The sequence below is a fragment of the Solanum verrucosum genome, unplaced genomic scaffold (genome assembly GCF_900185275.1).
Source record: "Solanum verrucosum unplaced genomic scaffold, falcon-dt-bn FXZP01000049.1, whole genome shotgun sequence".
NCBI lineage: Eukaryota > Viridiplantae > Streptophyta > Magnoliopsida > Solanales > Solanaceae > Solanum > Solanum verrucosum.
The window spans coordinates 10280598-10301028 of record NW_026020221.1 but is presented as its reverse complement, the minus strand read 5'-3'; the positions used below and the strand labels follow the sequence as shown (position 1 = coordinate 10301028).

Genomic DNA, 20431 nt, shown 5'->3' with positions numbered 1-20431 from the left:
AAGATATTGAGGTGAAGCTATGAAAAAAAATTTGGTGGGAGTTATCAATGGCGACACAAGTCTCTTATAATTATTTAGAATATTGTATATTGAGTGTATAATATTGCATAACAAATTGTGTTTTGAGCTAAAGATTTCTAATATAAGTTTTGCACTATATATTTACAATGTAAGTTAGATAATTAATTTTTTTTGAAATTAATCTTCTATTTCTATACATTATAATCAATAACTTTTAAAAACGAAAAAAAGAAAGAAGAAGAAGCTACAAACCTATTGTTCCTTAATAATAAAGCACCTACCTTATTTACTTCTCTTAGAGCCGGCCCCCCAACACTTGCTAGATGAAGTTATAATGTGCATTAGAAATTTTGACCTTTGAGTATTACAAGTTATAAACATTAAAGGCTATTTTATGTGTTTTGGTGAAGCTAAAATTGAATTTCTAGTACAAAACTAAATACATAGTGTAACACCCCATAAATTTTTTTCGAACTGAGACTCGAACCATTCCTCGTAGTGAGTAAGTTTTTACCAAGGAATTTAAATTTTCCTAAGCATTAAGGTCACTAGATGTAGCACCTTGAGTTCCAAGAAGAACTAAAGAGAGTTCATTCAAGGCATTCCTAAGTTTTTCTTAAGTTTTGGGTCAATTTCAAATGACCATAACTTTTAGCACAAGATGAGTTAGGTGGCCCATAAGCTATTAAATGAAAGTTCTTTGAATTACCTTTCCAACGCCGCTGAGTTTGATAAGTTTAGAGTTTGGATGAGTGAGATATGCCCTTTTGAAGTCAAACAGTCCAATTAAGGAAAGTTACCCGAAAATAGTAAGGGGTATTTTTGTCTTTTCCTTACCCAATCAGATTTAATTCGTTTTTAGTAATATTTTAGGGTCTAATCTGATTAGGGTAAGTTTTATGATCCTAATTTATGCCTAGGGTTTTAGTGGATAGTTCAAGAAGAGAAAAGAAGAGAAAAGAGGAGAAAAGAGGAAAGGATCAAGGAGTTCATCGACGTTCTTGAGTTTGTTTGTGGATTTCCGCCATGGGTTTGATCCCTAAGAGGTATGTAAGCTTCCATAGTGTTAGCTTTGTTCACCCACATGCCAATCATGTTAATTTCAGCCTTAAATTCGTTCTAGAAAGATGAAGGTTTGATGTTCTTGAATTGTGTTCTTGAAATTGGTTTTCGTTTTTAAGTTAAGATAAAATTGATGAGTTCTTGAGGAAATCGAGTCGATTTTAGAGTTGTGTTTGATTAGATTCTTGAGTACATGTATTGGGTATCTAAATCTAAAGAGAATTTGAGAAAAAGAATCGAATTTAGGTGAATTGGGGTTAGAAAACGAGGAAGAAAAAGTCAGACAAGGAACAGGTACCAGGTCCGCGTCGCGGACCTGTTCCTTCAGTGTGAAAATTTTGTCTTTGCGTCGCAGAGAGGCCGCAGACTCCACTGTTTCAAAAATTATTTCGACCAAACATTTTAATTCATCACCCGCGTTGCGGACTTGCTCCCCAGACAGTGTTTTTCAACCGTTTCTCATGTTTAACTATCTAAAAACACTCCTAAACATCACACAATCTTTCCTATCACAAATCACAACCTTGAATTCATAAATCAAATTCAAGGTAGAATTGAGAGTCAAGTTTTGAGAGTTCTGTCAATCATTTTTTAGAAAGTCCATTTGAGTCTTTTTGAAGAGTCTTCTACAATTTCTATTAACTTGTTTCAAGACTCGAGCAAGTGAGTATGAGAAAGAGGAGAATGTATTCATGAGTCTACTTTGTCATCATGAGATCTTTCATATCATGAACCATAACTCTTGAATTCATAATTCACAATTCACATTCAAGAGAAAATTAAGAGTAGAGTTCAAGGAAGCTTTTGAGTTCAATTGTGAATCCTTTGAGATCCATCATCGATTTGAGTTAAGTTTTGAGTAAGTAAGTATGAGAATGAGAAGATTCGTATACATGAGTTCCTTATTGATATTTTGACCTTTGAGTCGAGTCGTTCATGCCCATAACTTCCGCATGAACTATATCATTTGAGTACCTTTGAGAGAAGTAGTATCTGCAAGTTCTAAATCTTGAGTATTGAGTTCCTAATGCCATTTGAGATTATATTTCTAATCAAGGGACTATTACATGCTATCCATGAAGTCCTTGAGTTGAATTTTTCATGCCCATAATTCCGCATGAACCCTATAAGTCGAACAATCTTGAGATGAGAAGTATCTTTGAGTCCTTGAGTTGAGTAGTTCATGCTCATAATTCCGCATGAACCCTCTAAGCTGAGAATTCTTGAAATGAGTAGTATCATTGAAGTTCTTGAGTTCCAAGTATTGAATTTTATGTATGTTTATTGAAAACCTTGCATTGAGTCGTTCACATCCATAATTCGGCATGAACTATATTTTAAGAAGGCTTTTACAAACGTTTTAACTTTGTTTTAAGACATAAATTTTGAGTTGAGTAAAGAGTAAGAGTAAATTTCATTTTCTTTAAAATGATACATGGGAATTAACTATTCCCAAGAGTAAATGTTTTTACATTTAAGATGAGAGGAAACTGAGATTTCCAAAAGAGTTTTGGGCAGTTTGAGTACCATCTCTTTTAAGAGAAATTTTTTTGAGTAATTATCTCAAATCAAAGAAATAGTTGTGTTTTTAAACATATGAACTAAGTATTTTAGGAGTAGTATTGAGCACCGATATGGGGATGCGTTTGAGTTCAAATAACTCACATCTTCATAAACCATATAGCCATCATGGGTAGAAAGGATCATACTTTTTAGATGATTCCTTAGTGCTTTTTAGCATAGACTAGTGGATCCACTTAGTTAAGGCGTCTTATATGACGGCAAAGTATAGGACAGTTTTGGCAACGTGGGTAAGAAGTTGTATCATCACTTAGGCTCATAGTGGTAGTTGTCGGTTAGAGAAACTCCCACAGAGATATATTATATTTTATTATATATAAATTGAGTTTTTATTCTTCAATACACTAGTTGATTTCTACTGTTTTAAAAGCTTTCTATATATTGCATGTGTATTGTTACTTTATATTGAGTTGAGTATCCAGAGTCGAGTATCATATCTTTCAGTTGAGTATCTAATCTCTAAGTTGAGTATCTAATCTCTAAGTTGAGTATCTTATCCTTGAGTACTTCTGAGTTGAGTAAGTTTGAGTAGTTTTGAGTATTCCTTGAGTTGAGTAAGTTTGAAAAGAGGTATGTATGTTTTCTTTTTGTCAAGTTCAAGCTTATGTTATGCTTTAGAATTCCCCTTACATACTCGTACATTCCACGTACTGAGTCATTTGGCCTGCATCTTTTCATGATGCAGATACAAGTATTCAGGGTTATCAACAGGAGCTTCGTTGATACCACATGGAGTTCGAGTTAGCTATGATGAGCCTCCTTGCTTCCGGAGGATTTCATTTACTTTTCAGTTTTGTCAGGATGTCGTGGGTCTTGTCCCGACTTCCATCTTTGTCTTAGAGGCTTCATAGATAGACAATAGAGTTTCAGAAGTTTGTTCATTTATTTTATTAAATGTTTTAAAGACTTAAGTTGCCTATTTTTGGCAAGTTGAATATATTATATTATTTATAGTTTTCTTTTGAGTTAAAGCTTTGTATTTAAGTTTTCATGAATTTTATTATGTTTTAAGCTTTGTATGCTTAAGTTAGTCTTCCTCTTATAGTCAACCAGGATGAGGGTTTGCTTCTGGACCAGCAATGGGTCTCGAGTGCCGGCCACATCTAGGGTGTAGGTTTGGGTCGTGACAAATTTGGTATCAAAGCACAGAGTTCAAGTGTCATGGGGTGTCTATGAAGATGTGTTTGTATGGTCTTGTTTATGGTTGTGAGGGCCTCACTTCTATAAATGATGGTCTACAGACATTTAAGAAAAGTTTCCCTTCTTTCATACTCTTAATCGTGCAATAGAGCTATGTCATAGAGACTTATTCTAACTCATGTGTTCTCTTATCCCTTCGACTACCCATCATACTAGAGGTGGTTGAAAAGCAGAGTCAGTCTTTATCGATGAGTTGTTATTAGCAAGAGTTTCGAAGAAGTCATGAGACTACAGAGGGGCTTGAGAGAAGCCCAAGAGTAAGTTAAGTGTTCAGTTTCAAAGGAATGCACCAATAATTATATGAATTGTGCATTTGACCTAAAAGTGAGTTTGTACTTTTTTTCCCTAAGCCATGTTTCAGCTGAGATCCTTTGACAAGGTACGTTTAGAGCTTGGGTAAGATTTTCACCCGAAGAGATAGTATTTGATTCTATAATTAGTAGTATAAGAAAGTGCCAAGAGTTAGGGGAAAGTATGTAGAGGTTTAGTTATCTAAGTAAAGGAGATGGTGTTTTGGAAAACTATGTTGGTATAGTCATGCACCTAGTAAGTTATGAATAATGAGTTTTTCCTTATGGGTAGACTAAGAAGTGATGAGTTGTGAAGAGCTCATGATAGGAGGTAGAGTAAGAGTTGCAAGTCAAGATGAATTAGAGTATACCTTAACTAGAAAGGGGTTATGATGATGTGTCAGTGTGTTAGTAATGACCAAGAGTGTAAATGGTGAATAGAAGAGCAAGAGTATTCATGAGGTGATAGATCTAAGCTACGCTTATGATTTTGAGGGAGAGCCCATAATATTCAAAGTGTTATAGAACTAATTAGGCAATGATGTATAATGAATAAGTGAATAGTGCTCAAGTTGTGACGGGAAGTGTGATAGTAAATTGTAAGTATGAATACTAAGATGTAAGGTTTGACTATTTGTCATAAGGTCCTAGTGGACGAGTGTTTCTGAACTTGTATCCAGTAGTTGTAAGTTAGTATAGTAAGCGAGCAATCATATTGATATTCGGGTTTACTCATAATATTAAGCTTGAATTTGAGATGAGTGTATGATCAAAAGAATGGCAACATGAGGGTGATGATGTTAGACTTGAGATTTGATCTAGAAGACTTGACATAGAGTAGGTGAGGAATTGAGGTGATTAGCTACAATAGATATGAGTGGTACAAGTGAGAGACCCTAACGTTTAGATAAAGGCAGTGAAGTGTGGCTAAGTCACAAGAGTAACAAGAGCATTAAGAGATGTGCCAAAATGTTATGTTACCAGATGAGGTTCCAATTAAGTTATAATTTTTCATGTGTGCCTAGATAGCATAATTGAGTTGTCAATGTGGAATAGGTCCATAGCCTTCAAGTGTCAGCTTTAGACTAAGGGGGAGATGATAAGATGAAAAATCAAGTCAAGTGTTGAGAATTTCTCAAAGAGCTGGTTAGTAGGAGTCCATGGATTTGTTAGAGTACTAAGCTTGAATGTGGAGTTGTTAAACATTAGGTGGTTTTTGATAAGAGACCATGGTTGATTAAATGTGGTGGTAAAGAGTAATAGTTTGAGATGAGATTCCCAATAGAGAGGTATAGAATTCAAACTTAAAGATTTTAGTTAATCTTGAATATAGTAAGAGCAAACCATTAGACTCAGACCTTAGTAAGAGTAACCCCATTCTATACCCAGTCCAACCGTAATTCGAGGACGAATGATCCCAAGGAGGAGATATTGTAACACTACATAAATTTTTTCCGAACTGAGACTCGAACCATCCCTCGTAGTGAGTGTTGACACCCAATTTTGACCCTCCCCGATAATAGTTAATTTTCGAGCTTCTCAATTTCCAAACGATTTAGAATAATTAATTTTATAAAATTCAAATACTTTTCAAAGTCATTTTAAGTGATCTTGGTCGATTTTCATAATTTATATATAGTAAATATATTTCATATGGTTTTATAGATATAATCGGTATGGCTCATAGATATATTTTATTTTATATATTATATTAAAATTAGTTTAATTTAGAATACGGTTAATTTAGAAAATCAATTGGTTTATAGTTGAATTAATTATTTTATTTTGTTAAGATGAGAAGCTCATGAATTAATTATATTAATTTATCTTATTTATATTTAGCCGAATTTGCAAACGAGTTCAATTTGGTTAAGTTCGTAATCTCAATTGGCCAATTACAATTCAACTTGGCCAAATTAGTAATTCACTTGGCCATATCAAAAAACAAAAAGAAACTAAAATATTGGGCCCTCTACTCTTAATTTTTCAGCAACCAACCGACCCAATTCCCTCTTTAACCCAGGTCCACTTCCAAAACTTAGCAATAACGTCCCAACTAACCCACCAATTTTATTTTTTTAAATTCAAACCAATAGCATACATTCCAACATTATTCCCAGCCCACTTTTAGTCTCCTGACCCGGCCCCATTCCCAACTCCTAAAAGAAACCCATGTGCTCACATTGTCATCAGCAAAAAATAAAAGTAAAATAAACGACCAACAACTCCAATGTTCAAAGCGGCAGCACACACGGAAAGCAACCAACTGCGTTGATTTTTTCAAGCAATTTCAAACGGATATAGACGAAAGCAAATGGAAAGCAGTCCGCTGCGTTTCCTCTGTCTTCTCCTCTCAAATTGTACAGTAGCAGAAGCATGCGTTTGCCCCATTTCCTCTTTCGAAATGGGACGAAACCTCAAGAAAAGAGATGTTTAGCTTGAATGATGAAAGGATTCGAATTTGCATTTGGGGATGGGCCTTGAACCTAAATTTTTGTCTGTTTTCCCCTTCTTTTTCCCGAACCCTAATTTTTCTATCTATATATGATGCTTATTCACTGATTCATAAGGAGGGGGAGAGGGAACTAAGACACAAAAAGGAATAGTTTACAAAGAGATTTTCTTGTGGTTAATCGCTTTTACAGTTGGAAGATTCTCGAACAAGCTCTCTACCTCTAAATTTTTGAAAAGCTCTTGGTCTGGGTTTTGTTTGGAGGGCTTAAACCGAAACTCGTGTGGAAGAAGTCGATGCCTCCTCTGCTCGTGTTGTCTCGGTTTAGTTGCCCGAAAAAAGGTAATGTCTACTCCTTTGTCTACTTCCCATTTTGATTCCGAGCAATATTGTGATGAATCTGTCTCTGTTGGGTTTTCTGTGGCTTCATTTTGGCTTGTTTGGAATGTGATTATTCGTGGCTCATTACCCTTACTGATGGGATTTCCGGTTGATTATTGTGCAATTCGTGTTCTATTTTAATTAGAGATTCAAATCAAGTTATTGTCGTTTTAAGTTTTAACTTTGGTGTTGTCTTGAATCGTATGCTTTTCTTGTCTCGATTCTCATGCCCCTCACGTATGACATTTGGAGTCATTGATTCGTTTTCGTTTCTCTAAAATTGGTTGATCCCGTGTCTCTCTTGTCAAAATAGTTTGGATGTTCATGCGATTTTTACTTGAAATGTGTGTGTCATGATGTCCTGTCTTCTTTACCACTTCGTTGTACTCTTGTTTATCTTATCGTTGTCTCCACTTATTGTTGTAGATTCCTAGCAAGCTTAGCCTTATCTTATGTGACTCGTCTCTGTTTTTTTTTTCTGAATATTTGGAGTGGCGTCTACATCTCTTTGGTTCCTATTCACGATATTATGTTCATATCTCATGCCATCATGATACACCAGTTTAGTTAAGGTTAATCTTATCTTCTAAATATAAATAATCCTACTATCTTTTTGCTGAAATCAGAAAATATTTATTCCAACTTTAATTTGTTGTTTATCTTAGCCATGCATTTGATGTTACTGCTTCTGTTGTCTTCACTTACGAACTGTTGAAAATTTCCTTAAAGTAGGGTGCCTTATCATTCCGGGACAAACATCCTGACTATCATACAAATTATGTGAATTGTGTTTTGGCATCAAATGTTCATGACTTAGTGTTTAGAAGCTAGTTTCCTTGTGTCAAATATTTAGTTTGAATTGTATAAAGGTCGAATTTTGTTTGGTGTTGCCTACTGGTTAAGATATGGAAATTGCAAGATGTTGCACCTCTCCTTCACTTTTCTAGGCATATTTTCAGTTTATCATAATGCTTTAAAATTTCCTTTTTCTAAAATTCTAATGCTCATAAGTATATGTATACGTTGTTGTTAACTTTCCAAGTTTGCTATTTGTTAATTCTTGTCACCTGCTAAATTAGTTCATCATATATATATATATTTATTTATTTTTTGTTTGTTTGTTTTTTTTTGTATATATTTATTTTGAAGAAGTTTGTTATTTTGATCTTATAAGTTGGGTTTCTGTTGCATTCTGGTTTTGAAATGCCTTGAATGATTTCTATTTTAATTAAGTTGTGTCTTAATCGTTTTCCTTATCTCAAGTATTAATTTTGCTTTCTTTTTTTTGTTTGTTGTGTGATCACCTTCTGAGTCCGCTGTGGACTTGCCTTCCTCGCATTTCTGAGTTGAGTCCTAAAGGCTCCATTTGTGTTTTCTTCATATTTGGGTCAACCAGATCATCAGAAACAGGAGCTACTGGCCTCCAAAAAATCCAAAAATGGACCGTATACATTAGGTATACATGTATAAAGCATCGAAATACAGGAGAAAATTATGAGAATACATGTTTGAAGGATGAAAAAATGGGCTAATGCCCGATCCTTACTTTGCCATAACGGGGCCACCAACTTGTTATGATGGGCCAAAGTCTAATCTTGGCAAAATCCTAGATTTAGGACAGGGGCAGAAGGTGTTGGCAAGCCCAATTTTGAATTTGGGCAAAAGCCCAATTTTGAATTTGGGCAAAAGCCCAAAATTCAACATTCTTTCCTTTGCTATTTTTTTTTTATTGCATTGTTTGACTAACTTTGTTTATCTTATGATTTAATTTAATTTAATTTAATTCCCATCGATAGCCATTTCGCTTTTATATTCAAAAAGTATAAATATTTATTTTATACATATTTTTTACCTCGCTTCCGTTTTAATTTTGGTATTGTTAATACTTAAGTTATTCCCCTTCAGAAAATTTCCCTTAGTTCATTTCCCCTTAAGATAAATAAAAAAAATAAAAATAATAATAGTAATAAATAAATAATTTAAAATAAATGATCTCTTTTACTTAATTAAAATTTCAAAATTGGTCAAAGTCAATTTTAGTCAAATCGCCGGTCAACCGCAAGTTAGCGGGCATTCCGAAGGCCTAACACCTTCTCGGAATGTACATTGAACTTCGAACCCTTTTACTTTCAATTGATTTTATCTGTTTGAATCTTTTGAAAATCTTAAAGTTTTTTCTTGATTTTTACTAAAGATTAAGTGGCGACTCTGATCTTTTAGAAATTCGATTTCTCTTAAATCATAAGTTTAATCGATTTTTCGAAAATCTAGTCATTTTTCTTTTATTTATAGCTTCCTAATAAAACAGTGAGTAAGTTTTTACCAAGGAATTTAAATTTTCCTAAGCATTAAGGTCACTAGATGTAGCACCTTGAGTTCCAAGAAGAACTAAAGAGAGTTCATTCAAGTCATTCCTAAGTTTTTCTTAAGTTTTAGGTCAACGTCAAATGACCATAACTTATAGCACAATATGAGTTAGGTGACCCATAAGCTATTAAATGAAATTTCTTTGAATTACCTTTTCAATGCCGCTGAGTTTGGTAAGTTTCGAGTTTGGATGAGTGAGATATGCCCTTTTGAAGTCAAGCAGTCCAATTAAGGAAAGTTACCCGAAAATACTAAGGGGTATTTTGATCTTTTCCTTACCCAATCATATTTAATTCGTTTTTAGTAATATTTTAGGGTCTAATCTGATTAGGGTAAGCTTTATAATCCTAATCTATGCCTCGGGCTTTAGTGGATAGTTCAAGAAGAGAAAAAAAGAGAAAAGAGGAGAAAAGAGGAAAGGATCAAGGCGTTCATGACGTTCTTGAGTTTGTTTGCGGATTTTCGCCATGGGTTTGATCCCTAAGAGGTATGTAAGCTTCCATAGTGTAGTGTTTGTTCACCCACACGCCAATCATGTTAATTTCAACATTAAATTCGTTCTAGAAAGATGAAGGTTTGATGTTCTTGAATTGTGTTCTTGAAATTGGCTTTCGTTTTTTAGTTAAGATATGATTGATGAGTTCTTAAGGAAATCGAGTCGATTTTAGAGTTCTGTTTGATTATATTCTTGAGTACATGTATTAGTATCTGAATCTAAAGAGAAATTGAGAATAAAATCAAATTTAGGTGAATTGGGGTTAGAAAATGAGGAAGAAAAAGTCAGACAAGGAACAAGTACCAGGTTCGCGACTTCAGTATGAAAATTTTCTCTCCATGTCGCGGAGAGGTCTCGGACTCTACTGTTTCAAAAATTATTTTGACCAAACATTTTAATTCAACTCCGCATCGCGGACTTGCTCCCTAGACAGTGTTTTTAAACCGTTTCGCATGTATAACTATCTAAAAACACTTCTAAACATCACAAGATCTTTCCTATCACAAATTACAACCTTGAATTCATAAATCAAATTCAAGGTAGAATTGAGAGTCAAGTTTTGAGAGTTCTTCCAATTATTTTTGTGAAAGCCCACTTTAGTCTTTTTGAAGAGTCTTCTACGATTTCTAATGACTTGTTTCAAGACTCGAGCAAGTGAGTATGAGAAAGAGGAGAATGTATTCATGAGTCTATTTTGTCATCATGAGATCTTTCATATCATAAATCATAACTCTTGAATTCATAATTCACATTCAAGAGAGAATTAAGAGTAGTGTTCAAGGAAGTCTTTGAGTTCAATTGTGAATCATTTGTGGTCCATCATCGATTTGAGTGAAGTTTTAAGTAAGTAAGTATGACAATGAGAAGAGTCGTACACATGAGTTCCTTATTGATATTTTGACCCTTGAGTCGAGTCGTTCATGCCCATAACTTCCGCATGAAATCTATCAGTTGAGTACCTTTGAGAGGAGTAGTATCTTCAAGTTCTAAGACTTGAGTATTAAGTTCCTAATCCCTTTTGAGATTATATTTCTAATAATGGGACTATTACATGTTACCCATGAAGTCCTTGAGTTGAGTTGTTCATGCCCATGATTCTGCATGAACCATATAAGTCGAACAATCTTGACCTGAGAAGTATCTTTGAGTCCTTGAGTTGAGTTTTTCATGCTCATAATTCCTCATGAACCCTCTAAGTTGAGCATTCTTGAGATGAATAGTAACATTGAAGTTCTTGAGTTCGAAGTATTGAATTTTATCTATGGTTATTGAAAACCTTGCATTGAGTCGTTCACGTCCATAATTCGGCATGAACCATATTTTAAGAACTCTTTTACAAACGTTTTACTTTGTTTTAAGACTTAAGCTTTGAGTTGAGTAAAGAGTAAGAGTAAAGTTCATTTTCTTTAAAATAATATATGGGAACTAAGTATTCTTAAGAGTAAATATTTTCACATTTAAGATGAGAGGAAACTGAGATTTCCAAAAGAGTTTTAGGCAGTTTGAGTACCATCTCTTTTAAGAGAATGATTTTTGAGTAGTTATCTCAAATCAAAGAAAAAGTTGTGTTTTTAAACATATGAGCTAAGTATTTTGGGAGTAGTATTGAGCACCGATATGGGTACGAGTTTGAGTTCACATAACTCACGTTTCCATAAACCATGTAGCCATCATGGGTAGAAAGGATCATACTTTTTAGATGATTCCTTAGTGCTTTTTAGAATAGACTAGTGGAGCCACTTAGTTAAGGTGTCCTGTATGACAGCAAAGTATAGGATAATTTCGGTAGCGTGGGTAAGACGTTGTATCATCACTTAGGCTCGTAGTGGTGGTTGTCGGTTAGAGAAACTCCCACAGAGTTATATTATATTTTATTATATATAAATTGAGTTGTTATTGTATTCTTCAATACACTGAGTTGATTTCTAATATTTTAAAAGTTTTCCATATATTGTATGTGTAATGTTGCTTTATATTGAGTTGAGTATCCAGAGTCGAGTATCATATCTTTCAGTTGAGTATCTAATCTCTGAGTTTAGTATCTTATCCTTGAGTACTTCTGAGTTGAATAAGTTTGAGTAGTTTTGAGTATCCTTGAGTATTCCTTGAGTTGAGTACGTTTGAAAAGAGGTAAGTATGTTTCCTTTTTATTAAGTTCAAGCTTATGTTATGCTTTAGAATTCCCCTTACATACTCGTACATTCTACGTACTGAGCCATTTGGCCCGCATCTTTTCATGATACAGATACATGTTTTCAGGGTTATCAACATGAGCTTCGTTGATACCACATGGAGTTCGAGTTAGCTATGGTGAGCCTCCTTGCTTCCGGAGGATTTCATTTACTTATCAGTTTTGTCAGGATGTCTGGGGTCTTGTCCCGAGTTTCATCTTTGTCAATTAGAGGCTTCATAGATAGACAATAGAGTTTCAGAAGTCTGTTCATTTATTTTATTAAATGTTTTAAAGACTTAAGTTGCCTAATTTTGGCGAGTTGAACATATTATATTATTTAGAGTTTTCTTTTGAGCTAAAGCTTTGTATTTAAGTTTTCATGAATTTTATTATGTTTTAAGTTTTGTATGCTTAAGTTAGTCTTCCGCTTGTAGTCAGTCAGGATGAGGGTTCGCTTAGAAACTAGCAATGGTTCTCGAGTGCTGGCCACGTCCAGGGTGTAGGCTCGGGTCATGACACATAGTTGTTGCTATGAATTTCTTGTACAAAACTAAATGCATGCATACGTTAAAAATTCCAAAATTTGATGGTCGATCGTTCACTTTCGAAAGTAAAGCTTAACTTTAGAAGATTTAAATGAAATCTAATTTCCTCTAACTACATTTATATTTGTGTTAATATGATTATTTTAGGATTATGCAGAAACTTTAAATTCTACTCAAAGTGGTTTAATCACTTCTCTTTGTCTCCATTCCTGTAGAGAAGAGAAGGAAAAATTAGAGAGGCTAAGGCCTCATTTGGTTGCACTTAATGGAGGTTTGAATCTGGATGGTTTAGATATTATATAATTAAGTGTGTTTGTTTTTTCTACTTAAAGATCTCTTGATGGGTCTGAATTAAAAAAATGGTTATGAAATTTAAATAAATACAAAACATCAAGTAACAAAAATTGGGGGTGGGGGAGGGGACTTTTATTTCTCTTGAAATTGATATCCAAAATGAATTAGATTAACTCCCTATTTATAGAAGAACAAAATATTTAGGGGTGGAAAAATTATTTGGCAGCTTATTTGTGAATAATCTCTTTCAATTTTTCGAGAGGTTTAACTTGAACTGAGCGGTAATTTTTCTTTTAGTCATATGTAGAACTTTCTGTGGTGGATGGATGACGACCATTTTGAGGGAACTATAGTCGTTAGATTTTTGATAATTTTTTGTAACTTTTAATTTTAGAGTAACTTTTATTTATTGTCTTTAAGAGTCACTTTTTATTTTATTTTTATTTTTAGGGGTACTAAAGGAGAAGAAGAAAAATCTTTTGACTTTAATTTGATACCAACATATTTAGGTTTAAGCTTAAGTAGTGTTATTCCGTGAGTGTTTTATAGTGTCCAAAAAAAAAAGCAAATTTGTTTATAGTTGGGCCAATGATAGTTACTTTGTTTTTAGCTTATTCCTATATTGTAGTTCGTAATGACCTTATCTATATTACAAGTAGAATGATTCATCTTCATTGAAACTTCTAACATGTGAGAACATGATTCTTGCATATATTTCATATTTGTATCTTAGCCTAAAATTGATCTAAATGTCATTAAAACAAAATAAAAAGTGTTGCTTTGTATAAAAGATCATGATAATAGGTTTTCTTCAATGTTTCTTGTAAATTTTACTCTCTTTTTTAGATATTATTATCATTAGTTACCCCTTTGAGCTTGTAGTCTTTCATTTGGTAGTTGAATTTGCCTTGATCCTTTTATTGAATTTCTAAAATCTACATCATGCTTCCTTGAGCATTGTATCTTAGATTGTTCTATAACTGTTAAATCTGAAAAAGGGGATCAAGTACAAATGGTGACTAATGATAGTTGTAAAGTGTTGACAAAAATTCTCTTTGAAAAAATGTGACATGAAAAAAAGAGAGACTAAAACGTTCTAAATGATGAAAATTACTTGTGAAAATAATTGATGAATATAAAACTGGAAATAAAATTTAAAAAATAATGAGTGATAAAGTCTAAAAATAAAAAGTGTTCAGGAAATTATAAATTTTTTATAACAATTCTAATTTTTATCAGATATTTTGAAAATTTAATACACTATATCACTTCTGACAAAAAATATTACATCAATACCTTCTTCTTTTTTTAATCAAAGACCCATTGGGTCAAATTTCATATCAAAATCAGTCATACATTATGGCAATTTCTAAGCCCACTTCTCACAAAACAAAAGCATTCTAAACAACAAATTAGAAAAGTGAAAAAAGCCACTATAACAGTGACCTGAGAAATAGGAAAAGAGAAATGGAGGATCCTCCCGGACTGTCGACCTCCACCTCGCACGCTAGCATCGATCTGAAAATGATGGATCCTCTCGGATCCTATCACATGCTTTTAGTACCTCAACCTCGCTCGCCAACTTCCATTATTCTTTTGTTGACAAGGTATGTTTCCTGAACCATTTTGAGCTGTCGTTGGCATGATTTTGTGATTTGTACTGCTATTTCTTGATTTGTAGTTCTGAGAACTAATTCTCATTTAGAATCGTCTTGCATCTACTCCGCGTTAGTTTAATCAACTAATCCTTACCCAAATATAAGTTCAAGTGGATTGAATCCAATCAAGGGATTAATACCACCACTCATTCTTAAATCAAGGCAAAGTTAGTCGATTTCGCTGTCTATTGTATGGCTTATGCTAGATACTGTCTTTAGTAATGTCTCTATGAAGTGTTATCAGGTGTTATACTTTATCATAGTTAAAATTAACAAATCAGTTACCAGCATTGCCTTACCTTCTTAGTCCTGGTTTTATGCCACATGATACACCTCAAAGCTCTCACTAGGTGCATGGCATATTGACCAATCTAAGTTACTTCAGACTATAGAAAATTTGTATAATATTAGTCTGACTTGTGTTAAGATGCACCACTTGACCTATATGTTAAACTAGAAATCTAGCAATCTGATGCATTCATTTGTATGATTCTCATGTTCTACTTATCCATATTGATAATGTTCTTTGTTGTTTTTGTGATCTCCTGGTAAGTTGTGAATTCATAGTTACATGGAAAAACAAAAACCAGGTTAGCAAAATAATCAGCAAGAGTATTACCCTCCCTTAAGGAGTGTCGTATGCTTACTGCTAGCAATTCCTTCACCCTTTTAATAGAACTGATTTCCAAGGTCACACTCCATGGTGTATCCCTTATACCATTGCCAATGAGTCAGTTTCTATTATAATGTGATTATAATCCTTCTCCCAACAGTATTGCAAAGCCTCTCTAATAGCCACAACTTCAACAATTAAACTGGTGTATCTCGTATCTTCATTCCTTTTGCACAGACCAGATCACCATTATTGTCTCTAATACAAAAGGTTGCAACACTAGGCCTTAGATTGACCTTTGATGCTCCATCAGTATTAACCTTCCACCAACCCTCATCAGGAGGGTACCACCTTACACACTTGGTTTTGAAACAAGGTCTGAAACCATCCAACACTGCCACTATCAGAGGCCAAGTACTAGGTACATCCCTGTAACCAAATCTACACATCATAAACTTTTGCACCATGTTAGAAACAGATAACTTTGCTGACATAATATGTACCACCATGAATCACAATGGTCCTCCTTTTCCATAAGAATCATAGTATTATATTATGAATTGCTTGAAACACTGCTTTCAGCCTACTAGTACCAGTAGTCTCCCACCACAACTTCATAGTTTGTCTAATTTGAATCAAGGGGTCAATGATCCTAACTGCAGAAGTATAGTGCCTCCAGACTATCTTGGCAACCTCTCCTTTTATTTTATAAATAAATGCTCCAAAGTTTCTCTTCTAGGCTTACTGCAACATGCACATAATTGAGAGATATTCATGTTTCAGTTAGCCATTACAGTAGATACAAAGACTCTATTTGACCATACTCTCCACCCAAAAAAGACCTTGAAGGGAAGATCTTTCACCCAAATATACTTAAAAACTTCATTTACTACTTCTTTCTTCTTCAAAAGATCCCAAGCACTCTTCACACTAAATTGTCCAGAGCTTGTTTTTGTCCACCAAGGCTTATCCTCTTGGTTGGCCAGTATGGAATGACCCATGTATAATCTTACTTGGTTGATTACAGCTTCTGGTGGATGAGGTTGCATGTTTACATAGTCCCAGCCAGATTCTTTCAAAAAACACTCAACATCTATCATAGGGTGACAAGTCTGCTCTTCACCATGCTGAAGGTATAATGGACCTAACCTAATCCAATTGTCATACCAAACTGAAGAAGAGCCCCCGTTAGGCTCCCACCATAAATATTACTCAATACAGTCGATATTCTCCAGCATGTGCTTCCACGCCTGATTACCTCCTCTCCATTGGACAAGTGTAGGAATTTGCTTCTTACATTATTTGTTCCATATAAAGCTTGACCATAGAGACTTTTGAGTCCTGAATTTCCACCAGAGTTTTGCATACATAGCTTTTGAGACATCAAACATTGACCTAAACCCTAAACCGCCTTCTTGTTTGGATAAACATACTTTCTCCCAAGCAACCCAATGTTTACTCCTTCCTGTTACTTTATTACTCCAAAAGAATTTAGCAAAAACTCTATGGAGTTCTTTTAACAAATAGTTAGGAGGAACAATTGCAGAAAGCACATGAATGGGAACACTTTGTAATACACTAGTAATCAATACCTATTTACCTCTATATGATAGCATATTCCATTTCCGTGCTTGCAATTTTGACTTCACTCCCTGAAGAAGTTCATCATAGTATTGTTTTCTTTTCCTTGAGTGAGTGATAGGGCAACCTAGGTATTTAAAAGGGAACTGACCCCTTTTTATACATGTACAATCTTCCACTAGTTGTTTATCTTTTGATGCAAACTTCTGCTGTAGATAGACAAAACTTTTATCCTTATTCACTTTTTGGCCAGATTGAGTCTCATAATCTTGTAACAATGACACAATTTTATTCAAAGAAAAAGCATTAGCTGATGCAAATATAATAGTGTCATCTGCATAAGCAAGATGATTTATCTTAATACTCCATTTTGGTAAACCATAACCCACATATTGATAGAGGGTCCTCTTGTTTTACTCCTCTAGTAGAGTGAAAGAAATCATTTGGTTGACTATTGATTAGAACTAAATACCAATTATTAGCAAGCAATCTCCAAAGCATGTCAACAAAATGCTTTGAAAAGCCCATCTTCCTCAACACTTTCATAAGGAAGAACCAGGAAACTCTATCATAAGCCTTGGACATATCCAATTTAATGACCACATTTGAAGGTTTACCTCTTTTTCTATTATCAGAAACAACCTCTTGTGTCAATAAGACATTTTCTATGATACTTCTCCCTTTAACAAAACTAGACTGATTGTGAGAAATCAATTTAGGTAACAAATCTTCCAACCTATCATGTACCACCTTGGAAATAATTTTGTTGATAAAATTGCTCAAGCTAATTGGTCTTAAGTCCGAAAAGAATTGAATAATCTCTTTCTTGGGCAATAAGACCAAGTTAGTATGAGTAATTGACTTAGGGAGAGTATTACCATTGAAAAAAAATCTATAACCATCCTTAGGATATCATTGCTTACAATTTCCAACATTTTTGGTAAAATCTACTAGTTAAACCATCTAGGCCACTTGCACTATCTCCATTTCAATTGAAAACAACCGGTTGGACCTCTTCCAGAGAAGGATGTTTGCAAAGATCAACATTTTTTGCCTTATTTATAAGAGAAGGGATGTTTCTCAATAGTGAGAAATCAGTGGCATCCCTTTCTCGTAAGAATTGAATTTGGTAAAATTTCACAGCCTCCTCCTTTATATCTCCTGCCTCATCTAACCGTGCATCCTGAGCATTTTGGATCCTCTGTATTTGAAGCTTTCTTCTCCTACCCTTCACAAGACTATGAAATAACCTAGTATTTTTATCACCACTTTCAAACCAGTCATACCCAGCCTTTTGTTGCCAAAAAATATTTTCATAGTGCAAGTATCTTTTATATTCAGCATGTGCTCTCTGTAATACTTCTCTGTGTTTAGCATTTGGGGATTCTTCAAATAACTTCTCCTTAATCTGAACAATGTCCTCTCTGATAGTGATCTGCTTGAAAATATCTCCATAAGTGTCTCCCCTCCATTTTGTTAATGCAGTCTTAACTCTTCTTATGTTATCTTTAAAATCAAGCCAACGGTTTTGGGAACAATTAATAGACCAATTTTGTTTAACAACATCCAGAAATTGTGGATTGTCAACCCAGAATTTGAGGAATCTAAAAGGTTTCCTGTAATTTATCACTCTTGTCTTGCATGGTAGCAACAAAGGGGCATGATTTGATCCCATCCTTGCCAAATTCTCTACCTCCATATAACTAAACCATTTTTGCATCTACTGGTTTATTAGAATTTTGTCCAATCTTTCAAAGATGCAATCATGTTCAACCTTTTTATTCCACCATGTGAAAGGGCTTCCTTTGAATTGATTTTCTGTAAGTTCACAATTTGCAATGCAATTATCACCCCCACTAGCCAGGGACTAGTTATTGTAGCTGTTACCTGAAATATGTCTTCCCATAATACCAACCTATCTGCATCAGTACACTTGTCATAGACCAAAGTTACAAAAAAAACATTGTGAGGTTATTTGATTATGAAGCTTAATGGTAAGTTTTTTATTTGAGTCTTTCACAATTGTAGGATCAAATCTATCATTTGCAAAGAACCAAATTTTATCATTAGATTTAGAAGTAGCAAATGACATCTTCAATCTTCTCTTATATCTATTGATGTGCATATCATTCTGAAGAGGTTCCAAAAGTCTCACAAATGAGAACTTATGGTATTTATGTAACATTTGTACTCTTTGAAAAACTTGTTGGGATCTGACTGATCTAATATTCCAAATAAGAGCATTCATTGTTTATTAGATTTTGAGTTGACCCTCTTAGGATGAACCCTGATAGGTAAAATATGCTCACCATTTCCTTGTTTCTTCCCTTTTCTAGCACTTTTTAAAGATTTTTGGTAAAATATTAGTTTCAAGTTGAACCTCCCACAAATCCCCATTATTGTCCTCCTCCATTAAACCTTTTGCTAGTAGAGTAGCATCTGAATCACTGTTACCACTATGATTTATATCTATATTGTGAGAAACAATATTATGTAAAACTCTATTAGGAGATTCCACATGTACTACTTGGTTTTCGTCTAGAAGGACTACCTCTAGAGACTCCACTATTGCTTGTGTATGAGACTCAACCACCTCCACACCCCCTTCTTGTACCTCTCCTATAAAATCACACCTTTTGGAATATGATTGCTAACTACTGATTTTTATTGCAGGGCTCACCATGGTAATTGGTAGTGCATCAATCTCTTGAAGTGGGAGAGAGAAATGAGTCAATTTAAATTGTCTCCAATTTCTGCATCAGATTTACTTGCGATGCACATGTCTATAGAAGTAGCAGTACTAGTTTCAACACAGGTAGCAGCACACCTTGTATTTATAACCTCATGTCTTACTACCTCTCCTTCATTTTCATTTTCATCCTTGTCAACCAGAATGGTGACAATCTTCTTCTGCTCACTTATTGGAATAACATTCTCTCTTTGAATAGGAATTTCTTATCTGCCAAAAGTTCGTAACACCCAGCCCTTACTAATCTCCACGTTCTCACTCTGCTTTTTAGTTGGCTCACTTTGAAGGGATAGTATTTTTGCTTTCCCCTTTATGCACATGTTGATGTATCCTTGATTTTTGACAAATTTTAGTTTCCTTTTCTGCCTTATCTGTTTCTAGAGCATAATAATCCCCCTTCCTTGAATTATGATGTCTGCACTTCTGGGTACTATGCCTTTGCATTTTTTTACAGACATCACAATAAAAAGGAACATAATCATATCTGTTATGTATCTCCTCCATCCTTACTTCCTAATAACATCATTTTCTATATCCATAGTAATTGATTTGGGGAAGTCGCCTTTTAAGTCCACCAAAACTTTTACCCTATCACAACTTGGTCTAGTTTTATTAATCGTGACTAAGTTAAGTTGCATTGGTTTACCTATTGTTGATGCTAAAGAAAACAAACATTATTTAACAAAGTAGGTAGGTAAAAGGTTGGGAAAGAATATCCATGCTAGAGCTTTGGTTGTTTCTTCATTAACTTTGGACCTTGAGTCATACATGAGAGTGCACATAAGATACAAGCATCCATCTTTGCAAGTGATGTAAAAATCTCCTTTAGATATAAGATTAATGTAATCTACTTGTTTAGATAGTCTTATTAGGATATGTTTATTTCGAAATAAACCAATTTGACTATCACCCTTAAGATTACATTGTTGAGGAGTAAGTTTTCTCAATTTCTCCATATATGTGATATC

At 34.2% G+C, this 20431-nt stretch overlaps 1 protein-coding gene across 1 annotated transcript in view; it reads left to right on the top strand.

Moving 5' to 3' along the window:
* LOC125831174 (ethanolamine-phosphate cytidylyltransferase-like) overlaps positions 1–20431 on the top strand; it is a 912135-nt gene that overhangs the window by 590183 nt on the left and 301521 nt on the right. The window lies entirely within an intron of this gene.